The sequence below is a fragment of the Elephantulus edwardii genome, unplaced genomic scaffold (assembly GCF_000299155.1).
Source record: "Elephantulus edwardii isolate Elephantulus edwardi_28Jun2011 unplaced genomic scaffold, EleEdw1.0 scaffold00121, whole genome shotgun sequence".
NCBI classification, from domain to species: Eukaryota; Metazoa; Chordata; class Mammalia; order Macroscelidea; family Macroscelididae; genus Elephantulus; species Elephantulus edwardii.
Genome location: NW_006399871.1, coordinates 9,140,514 through 9,150,306, shown reverse-complemented (window position 1 = coordinate 9,150,306; position 9,793 = coordinate 9,140,514).

The following is a 9,793-nucleotide window of genomic DNA, read 5'->3' as shown; positions in this document are numbered from 1 at the left end:
AATTGGGATGGGAGTGTCAGAGACAGTGTGATTGGCACAGGACAGAGCAGAGTTTAGGGCTGTTGTAGATAGGGTCGCCATGAGTCGCAAGCGACTCGACCACACATAACAACAACTTTTATTGTTGTTGTTAAGTGCCATCGAGTCGTAGGTGACTCATAGCGACCCTATGAACAAAAGACCTGGACACCTGGATAACTTTTGTCCTTTCTCCAGGTTCATAGGGTTTCCGGTGGCAAGCTATTTCGGAAGTGGATGCCACTCCTGCTTCCAAGCTTGTTTTAATTGGGGAGCTCCACCAAACACTGTCCACCATGAGTAACCAATCATTCTTGCATTTGACACATCAGTGTCACAGTGTTCAGCTTCACAGCAATCACGATTACCTCTGTACAGCAGAGTACAATACTTATATTATTATTATTATTAATTTAGATATTATTATTGTTATTATTCTAAGAGAAATTAGAAGACTTCCTCACCCAACCCCTGCAAGAGATATACAACCTCATTGTCTTCTCAAAGGATAGAACAGATTCATGAAGAAAGCATAGCGGAGTTAAGAGCATCAGATATCATAACTCAGCAGCTTCCTTTTGATCCATTAACCTCAAACCTGAAGCTCAGGATGCAACCATGATGCTTGGGGCAGCATCACCGTGGTGACACCAGGACTCACTCCTCTTTCACAGTCTGATTCATCCACCTGCTGGACTGTTCCAGACTCCAGCTCAGTGGGAGACTCTGAACACGAAATGTAAACATGGGAGACACAGTAACCAGGTGACTGCAAAGTCCTGTGGATGTCAAGAATTCTCCAAAAGTTACCTCTCATTGACTTGGAGGGAGCAGAGAGTAAGAACGACACAGGCTTTGGGCTAAGAAGCGTGGGAGTGAGTTCTAATCTCTGTTTCCAACAAGTGTTATCCATTCAGTCTCTTCTGAAAATGCCCCGGTCTCAGAGACAGCTGTTTCCGCAGTCCTTCAGTGATCACCTGCTTGTTGGCCTAGGCCTGATAAAACAGCTCCAGATCAAATTACCCAGCAGCTGGGAGGAGCCATGGGCTAAGAAGAGGCAGCTCTGTAGAGCGACAAAGATCAAGTTATGTATTTAATTTTCCAGGAACTAAAATCCTGTTCTCCAAGCGCATATAGGGGAGGCACCTCAAATCAGTCAGTACTAAACAGAATTACTTATTCACCTTCTACTATTGCTGTTGTTGGGATTAACTGCCTCTGAAAATCCACCAAAGGGTCAGCCACAGATCGTTTCTGACTCAACAACAACCACTCCCTTGTGTAAAGTTGGAGGAGGTCAGACAACACCTTCACATGATCTTTACACCAAATTCTGTTAGTTTAACTCCTGAAATGTCTCTGAGATCTGTTGGAGCATCTCAGCTGATCACTAACTTCTATACCACCGTCCTGACTTGTCCCACACGAAGTGATGCCCGAACGTGCTTTTAAAGATGTCACTTACATCATTCTCTGTTTACAACCTTCCAAAGGTTTGGGGACTGCTTTTCACCCTTTACCATGACCAATTTGGTCCCAACTTTATCTCACACCGCCCTTTTCCTTTGCCGTCGCTGAGCTGTGGGATTCATTCCTTGGTTCTGTGATAATGTCCCACTCTCTCCTGACTCAGGGTCTTCACGTCTACTATTCCCTCTGCCTGCATGCTCTTCCTCTCACTCCTCACTCCTCCTTCCCTTCATTCAGAGTTCAGTTTAAACAACTTCTCTTCAGGGTTCCTCCCTGTGAAAGAACAAGGTTCTTTCCCTGCTCTTTTCCTTTCTCATAGTATCCTAATCTGTGTCAATAGAACCATCACCATAATTTGCAGTAATATGTCATTGTTTTTCTTTCTTTGTCTACTTAAGGTAAAGTCCTAGAGGACAGGAACTGATTTTGTCTTGTCTTCCATCATATACTTCAGCTGTGCTGCAATCCCAAAGGCGTGCAATTCGAGTCCACCAGCTGCTCTGTGGGAGAAGTACGGGCAGTCTCTTCCCATGTGATGAACTGCTTCTGAACACCCTCTGAAAAGTCAGCTATGGGTCTATTCTGACTTGATGGTACACAACAACAACTCCAAGCCTAGAATGACACCAGGGTCCATCCAAGAGTGACCTTATAAGATAGGACAGAACTGCCCACCAAAATTCCCATGCTGTCAATCTTCACAGAAGCAGACTGCCTCATCTTTCTTCCAAAGGGTGGTTGGTGGGTTTGAACCACCAACCTTCTGTTTAGTAGCTCTGTTCTTTAACCAGTACTCTACAAAGTATTCTTTACAGAATCTCTATGAACCAAAATGGGCCCGATGGCCTTGGGTTTGGTTTAACATGGCATCAGCCATATGGTGTTATTTAATAAGGATTTCTTGAATAAATGAGATTTGGAAACATGCCAGGGGAAGAGTGCCAGAGACCCTCTGGGTACCAAGGAGGCGGGATGGGCACCTGCAGGGGAATCCCTGACACACGTTACTCACTGTGGTTGGTGGCTCAGAGCTGTGGTTAGGCCAGGCAGTCAAATAAAGGAGATTAGACTTCAAAAAGTCATAAAGGGCCCAAGAATGCTAAGTGTCTGTTCTGGAGGAAGTGTAACCAGAGTGCTCCTTAGAATCAAGGATGGTGCCACTTGATCTCATATACTTCCGGCATGTTGTCAGAAGGGACCAGTCCCTGGGAAAAGGTACCATGCTGGGAAAGGAGGATCAGAGAAAAAGAGGAAGACCCTCAGGGGGGTGGAGTGGCACAGTGTCCGTAACAATGGGCCGGAGCATATCGGGGCAAGGTTCAGATCTGTTGTTCATAGGGTCGCAGTGAGTCATACTCGGCTCAGTGGCATCTAACAACAACAGTCTTAGGGCGATAGTCTCAAGGAACTGTCTGATTTCAATTGGTCCAGTAAATTTGGACGTTGTAAGAATTTTAGCTATATGTTGTGTTTATTCCCTCCATTCTGTTAAGGTCCCTCTACTGTGGCCCTGATCAGAACAGTTGGTATTGGCTGACAGACACCAGTTCTTCAGGGGTTAGAACAGACAAAGAAAGGGCTGTGGTCAGTCATTAGCCCTGCAACTCAGATCCTTCTCTGCAACTTCGGTTGCCTTCTTTGGACTATTTTCTCAAGTCTGAGCTTAGATACCAAAGGCAGAAGTTCCTTATTGTCCGGTATTCAAAGGGTTGAGACTTTGCACATCAGTTACAATTCTACAACTCTATTTCTGATGCTTGTGTTATTTTTGGTAGCTAAGTGTGGCCAGAGAGCTCTGGTGGCACAGTCTCTAGGGGGGTTCCGTTATTAACCCCCCAAAGGTTGTGCCCATTTGAAGGTTTGAATCCACCCGTGGTGTCGTGGGAGAAAGATGGACAATCGCCTTCCGTTGGATTTATAGCCTCGGAAAACCAATGGAGGGTCAGCTGTGGATCAATTCTGACTAGATGGCAGTGAGTTTGAGGGGCTTTTGGTTTGGTTTTAATAAATGTGATTGCTGAGATCACAGAATTCTGAAAATTCATGAGGCGCTTACTGCTGGAAAAATGTGTCCATGGCCCCAGGCAAAATGCCTGCGAAAATCGCCTTCAGGATGCTGTGATAAGAAGGAACGGATGATGAATCGGACACCCAGGCTGCGGGTGGTCAGCGGGATCGTCATTCTTCCAGGCTCTTTGCCCTGTGGTCTCTCTAGGTCTCCCGTTATCAAATGCTCCTCTGACTTGTCTCTGACCACAAAATGTGACTTGCCAGTGCTTGATGGTTAGTTATTTCAGTTCTAATAAATGAGGGTCACACACATTGTGTAGTTGTCTTCCAGCTCTCCTAAGCCTGCCCTGAAGAGTAGTGAAGGCCCAGGGCTTCGGGTAAGTGAACGGAAGAAGGCCGGGATTTAAAACACTCTTGCCTGTAGGTAAACAGATAAGAAAGGAATTGGAAAAGTGGAACACAATACAATCATACCAGCAAGTGTAAAATTTTCTATTGAGTTTCACTTTGATATTTTTAAATGAAGGAGGATGGGGTAGGGAGGGCTGAAAGGGCCCGGATTAGGCCAGGTATGATGTGGTCTGGAAGAAGCAGGATTTGAATCTGAGCTGACCAGTCTCTAGAACAAGCCTTGTGAGTTACACTGGAAGCCCTGGCCAGTTTTACATCTTACACCAGGCCAGTGATGCCCTCAGCAAGTGGCCACATGAAAGGTGGGACTCCTAAATGTGAAAACAAGTTTCAAAAGCAGAAGCAGAGGCCCAGGGACAGAACCACAGGCTAGAATCTGGAAGACAGAGTGGACACAAGGCAAGGAAGGTCTCTGTAGCACGTTTCACAAGTGCTTTTACAGGTAGTTGCTAGAAGCTTCCTTTCATCAGTCATCAGCTGCCTGATGTATGTGAGACGTCAGACAGACAGTGGGGTTGGAGATAGGAAGTTGTTGTTCTTAGATGTCATCAAGTCAACTACTCATCGGGACCCTGTGAGCCATCGGAACCTTTGCCCTACCCCGAACCATCGTCATGACCCCTGATTCACTGGAGCCCTAGCAGTTAATGAGGGAGGAGAAATAGACCTGCAGGTGGAGTAAACTCATAGACACTTGGTAATTCACCTGTACGTGTATTTATGCATTTTAATTAAAGCAAAGCCTTGCATTTAATATGTGCATTTTAAATAGAACTTTCAGGAGATAAGGCCTCTGGTTTAATCCATTGCCATTGAATTAATTCCGATTCCTATAAACAGCTCTGCTAAGATAGAGAAATTGCCCTAAAGGTCTGTCAATGCTGTAATCTTGTGGAATCAGCCTGACACAGCTTTCTCCCAAGGAGTAGCTGGTGGATTTGAACTGTTAACCTTTTTGTTAACATCTGAGTACTTAATCATTGCACAACCACGGCTCTTTAGACAATGCCTTGTGGTATTGTTATTATGTTCCATTGAGTAGACTCTGACTCAAGGCAGCAGATATAAAGAACAGACTAAATTCTTGCTCTATCGTGTGCTTTCACCCTCCTTCCAATCTCCCTCTTACTCATGGTCATTGTTCCTGTCACTGTGCCAATCCTTCTCATAGAGTTTCCGGAGGCAAGCTATTTCAGAAGTGGATGCCACTCGTGCTTCCAAGCTTGTTTTAATCAGGGAGCTGCAGCAAACACTGTCCATCAGGGTTAACCATTATCACATTTGACACATGAGTGTCACAGTGTTCAACATCACAGCAACCATGAGTTACCTCCTTACAGAAAATGGACAGACCAGTGCTATACCACTGAGAAGAATGTTTGATCAAATACAATTAAAACCAGGCCTGAGGATCAGAGATTAAAATCACCCACCGTTGGCTTGGTAGCTTAACTTTCTATGCACTAGGCCAACAGAGCTCTCTCTATGTTGTCGTTGTTGTCGTTCCCCTAGTAAGGGTTTTTGTTTTCCTTATGTTTAGATGTAGTGCATGTTGCAGATTGCAGTTTTGGTCTTCTGCAACAAGTGTTTTACTTTCAACAAACAAGGTGTGTCATCTGTGTAATGCACATTGTTGATGAGTCTTCTTTCAATCCCAATGCCACTTACTTCTTTGTATAGTCCAGCTTCTCAAATTATTTGCTCAGCGTGTAGATTGAATAGGTATGGAGAAAGCATATAATCTGATACACACCTTTCCTGATTTTAAACGCTGCAGTGGTACATGGTTTTGTCCAAAGGATTACTTCTGGGTATATGGACAAATTTTGCATGAGCAAAGTTAACCGCTATGAGATTCATATTCTTCTCAATGTTGTCTATAATTTGTTATGATTCACACAATCAAATGCCTTTGCATAGTCAATAAGATGCAAATGAACACCTTTCTTGCATTCTCTGCTTTTAGTCAAGATCCATCTGACATAGGCAAGGACATGCCTTGGTCTCATTTGGATGACTCCTTAGTGATGCCACTGTCGCCAGTTTGAGGACAGAGGAAGGGTAGCTCAGGAGAGAAGCTGGAGGTAAACACTATCTTACGTTGTTTATGTTATCATCTCAATGAATCAACTTTCTGGGGTGTTTCGGAGTACAGTTGATGGTGCTCAAAATACTGTATATCACAAATGGATTAGTTTGATGAAAACCCTAGCTTCGTGCTCCAGGGAATTTGACTTTCAGTCTCAAAGGAGTCTAAGATCAAGGCCCAGGCCAAGGCCAAGGCCAGGATGAGAATTGTCAGAGAGCAGTAGGCATTTGCCTGAAGAGCAAGGTCTCTTGGAGGTTGGGTCACATTCCCTGGGGCAATCACAACCCTTGCCTGGGGAGGGCACCTTGGCTTGGGTGTCCCACCCCCCATTCATTATGCACCATCCCTTCCACCTCTTAGTCCCCAGGCATCTAGAAAATTCTCTCCTTGTTTTATCTGGAAGAACCTTCAAACAATAATTGGACTGGGTTCAACTGGCCAGGAAACCAAAGCCTGACAGAAAAATGCCTCATGAGTCCTGCCAACCCCTGCTCCCTGCCAGTTCAAGTGCTGGACGAACAGCCCTGCCAGTGCGCGGGGATTTGCGAGGGGAAGTACGTTCTGTGTATGGAAGCCGCATAATGGAAGTTATGTACTGTTCGGCGACCGTATCAGCAAGGGCAAGTGTCGCTCCTATTGTGTGGCTTACGAAAGGGTTTTCATCTGGGCTGGAAGGGAGTTGGTCTGTCTGTAACAAAGGCGTTTTGCCTCTGTGGCTTTCTGAAAAATAATGTGTGCGCTTGTCAAAACAGAACTTTCCTGCCGTATTGGAAGAATGGGCCTGTTTGCCTTCCAGAAATGAGCAAGGCTCAGTCTGGGTGAAAAGGAAGACAGTGTTCTCTCAGCAGCAGCCCGTTAGCCACTGCGCAGGGCAGGGTGTCTTCTCCTCTCACAAAGGCATTTGTCCGCTCTTGCAAAGCCCGCTTCCCCAACACTTTTCCCGCCAACGTAGTTTGAGTCTGTCTGGAAGGCGGAGAGCGGGCAGAGCCATTCTGGTGAGTGTTTTTCCATCATGGAAAAATAAACACGACAGCTTTTGCGAAGTGGACTGGAGTCCTGGGGCTCATGAAATGGAGCAATGTGTTGGTAAACACTCTCACTTCGAGTTTCCAATCATTCCCCTCCCTTCCAAAGTAGGCTGCTCTTATCTCTGTCACACACGCTGCCCTGTGGAGTAGTAGGCTCTCTGCCATGGGGACCTGCCATCAGGTTTCTGAGAGGAGGCTGCCCATCTCTCCCCCTCAGAGCAGCTGGGGAAGCGAATTCTTTTTCCATTCCACAACTTACAGATGTTTGGTCTGGTGGCAATCCCCTCAGAATAACAGCTCTCTTCTCTCCTCTGGGCTGAGCCATTTCCGTCCATCCTTCTTTCCTGCCCCTTCCTTCCTTCTGTACTTTGTTTTTGAGAAATGCTGCCCTTTTGAATGTCACATGGCTTCTTGTACCGAAGAATGCATTCCCCTCTAGTGTTATGACTCACATCCTAGTCATGCCTGTTATTTGACTGAAAGTTGATATACAGACTGAATTCAATTCCAGACATGAAGGATTTCGAAGGGCCACAGGCTTAGGTGTACAACTAATCTCTATTAAATGAGTAAATCTGGTTCATTTTTTCCCCCTTTTATCCTATTTGTTCTTATTATGTGCCATCAAGTCACCTTCAACTCATAGAGACCCTATAAACATTAGCTCTGAACCATGCCCTCTTCAAAGCCAATCTCATCGCCTCTGAAAGACCTAATCCCATTTCTCCAGTCACTGAGTCAATCCATCTCATCCGGGGTCTTCCTCTCCTGCACTGCTCCTCCACCCTTCCAAGCATGATGTCCTTCTCCAAGGACTGGTCCTTCCTGGCCACGTGCCCAAAGTATATGAGACAGAGCTTCACAGTCCTTGCCTCTAGGGAGCAGCCTGGTTTCATTTATTCGCTGATCTATTTATGCATGGCAGGTCTGGTAGTCCAGTGGTAAGAAGCTGTGCTACAATCCCGAAGACACGTGGTTCAAGGCTACCAGCTGCTTTGCAGGAGAAAGATGGGCAGTCTCCTCCTGTGTGATTAACTGCCTCTGAAAACCCACTGGAAGGTCAGCTGTGGGTCAGTTCTGACTCAACAGTATAGAACAACAACATCTATGCATAGCTTTTCTTGTGCCCACTCTGCCTGGGACCTTCTATTGTGATCTTGATCTGAGTGTTGGTCATGTTGGTTGGTACCATCTCTCTCTTCTCTCTAGGTAGCCCAGGATGTGGCTCACGTGATCCATTACTCTGTGAACTAATTATTTTCTCGGGTCTTTGATTTTCTTTACTCTTTGCTCTGTATAAGGATAGACCAACAGCTGCCTATTTTATGGCCTCTCAAAACTTTTTAAGATTCTAGCCATTAATCACCAAAGTAGGATACAAAACATCGCCTTTATGAATTATACCAATTGACTTAGACATCCCTGGGACTATGACCCTACACTTAGTGAAGTGACTCAGTCGCTAATAGTGTTTGGTTATAGCTAAGAAGTTTCTGGAACTTTGTACTCTGTATGTTGAACAATATCCTGGGATATAGCTGCAACATACATAAAAACATATATACCATGGATACCACAACTATGAGTCTGTGAGTCAGCAATGAATAAATGAGCCTCTTACTGCTCAAAGAAAGCATATATGGAAATATTTTTTGCCAAAGAAATAAATATATACCTATGGGCGTTCTCCCATTTGGCTTCCCATACCTATTCAGCTTTCATAGCTATGTATCTACTCAAAGACACTTTTTGTTATTACTACTTTTGTGCCAGGATTGTGTATGTAATAACACTTATCTTTGCTGTCTTTTAAGAATCACTTTGGTGTCTGTTCATATGTAGAGTCTGATTTAGTTTTATCTAACTCTGGTTGCACTGCAATCTCAAAGGCACATGGTTCGAATCCACCAGCTGCTCCAAGAAAGAAGGATGGACAATCTCCTCCCATGTTACTTACTGTCTCTGAAAACCCACTAGAGTGTCAGTTATGAGTCAGTTCCAACTTGATGATATACAACAACACAAGGATGGAAATATGGTGTTTCAGTGGGAAGTTGAATAGAAATGAACTAGTTCAAAGCCAGAAAAAAGACACGAAGATGGTGGCCAAGCTCCTGGAGCGGGGTCCTGAAAACCTACATGTGAGTCAGGCAGCTGATTGTGACTTTGTGACCTTTCCAAGTTCAACCTCTTCATGGAGCCACAAATAGCATGCTGCTCATCCAAAGCAAAGTCCAGGGTCAGGGTCCGCAAGTAGAATAAACAGCACCAATTGACTCTGCAAACATGGTCTCATTCTGGTGTGACTAGCAAATGTCCTGGTCCAATTCCCCACAGCCCTAGTCCTCCCAAACCCTCTAGATTTTCAAGGGAATGTTTACGAAACTCCAGGAAAGGCCACCTTATCCTCTTCCGTGAATAAATTATTACACGTGTGCACAGTAGGCCATTCGAGGCCACATTCGGTGTCTAAACTTCTAACTGCTGGTAATAATGGACAATAAATAGAAATCCAGGAATATTCTGTGTTGCTCCTGTGGACCTTCAAGGAAATTTAGTTAAGTTGTTAGCAATACTCAGTGGTTCATGACGGCTCTCGGTGGACACCTACAAGCTAGGCTATTTGTGATCCAAGCAAAATATATTTGTTGTTGTTGTTGTTGTGTGCCGTCAAGTCGCCTGCGACTCATAGCGACCCTATGTACAACAGCCCTAAACTCTGCTCTGTCCTGTGCCAATCGCACTGTCTCTGACACTCCCATCCCAA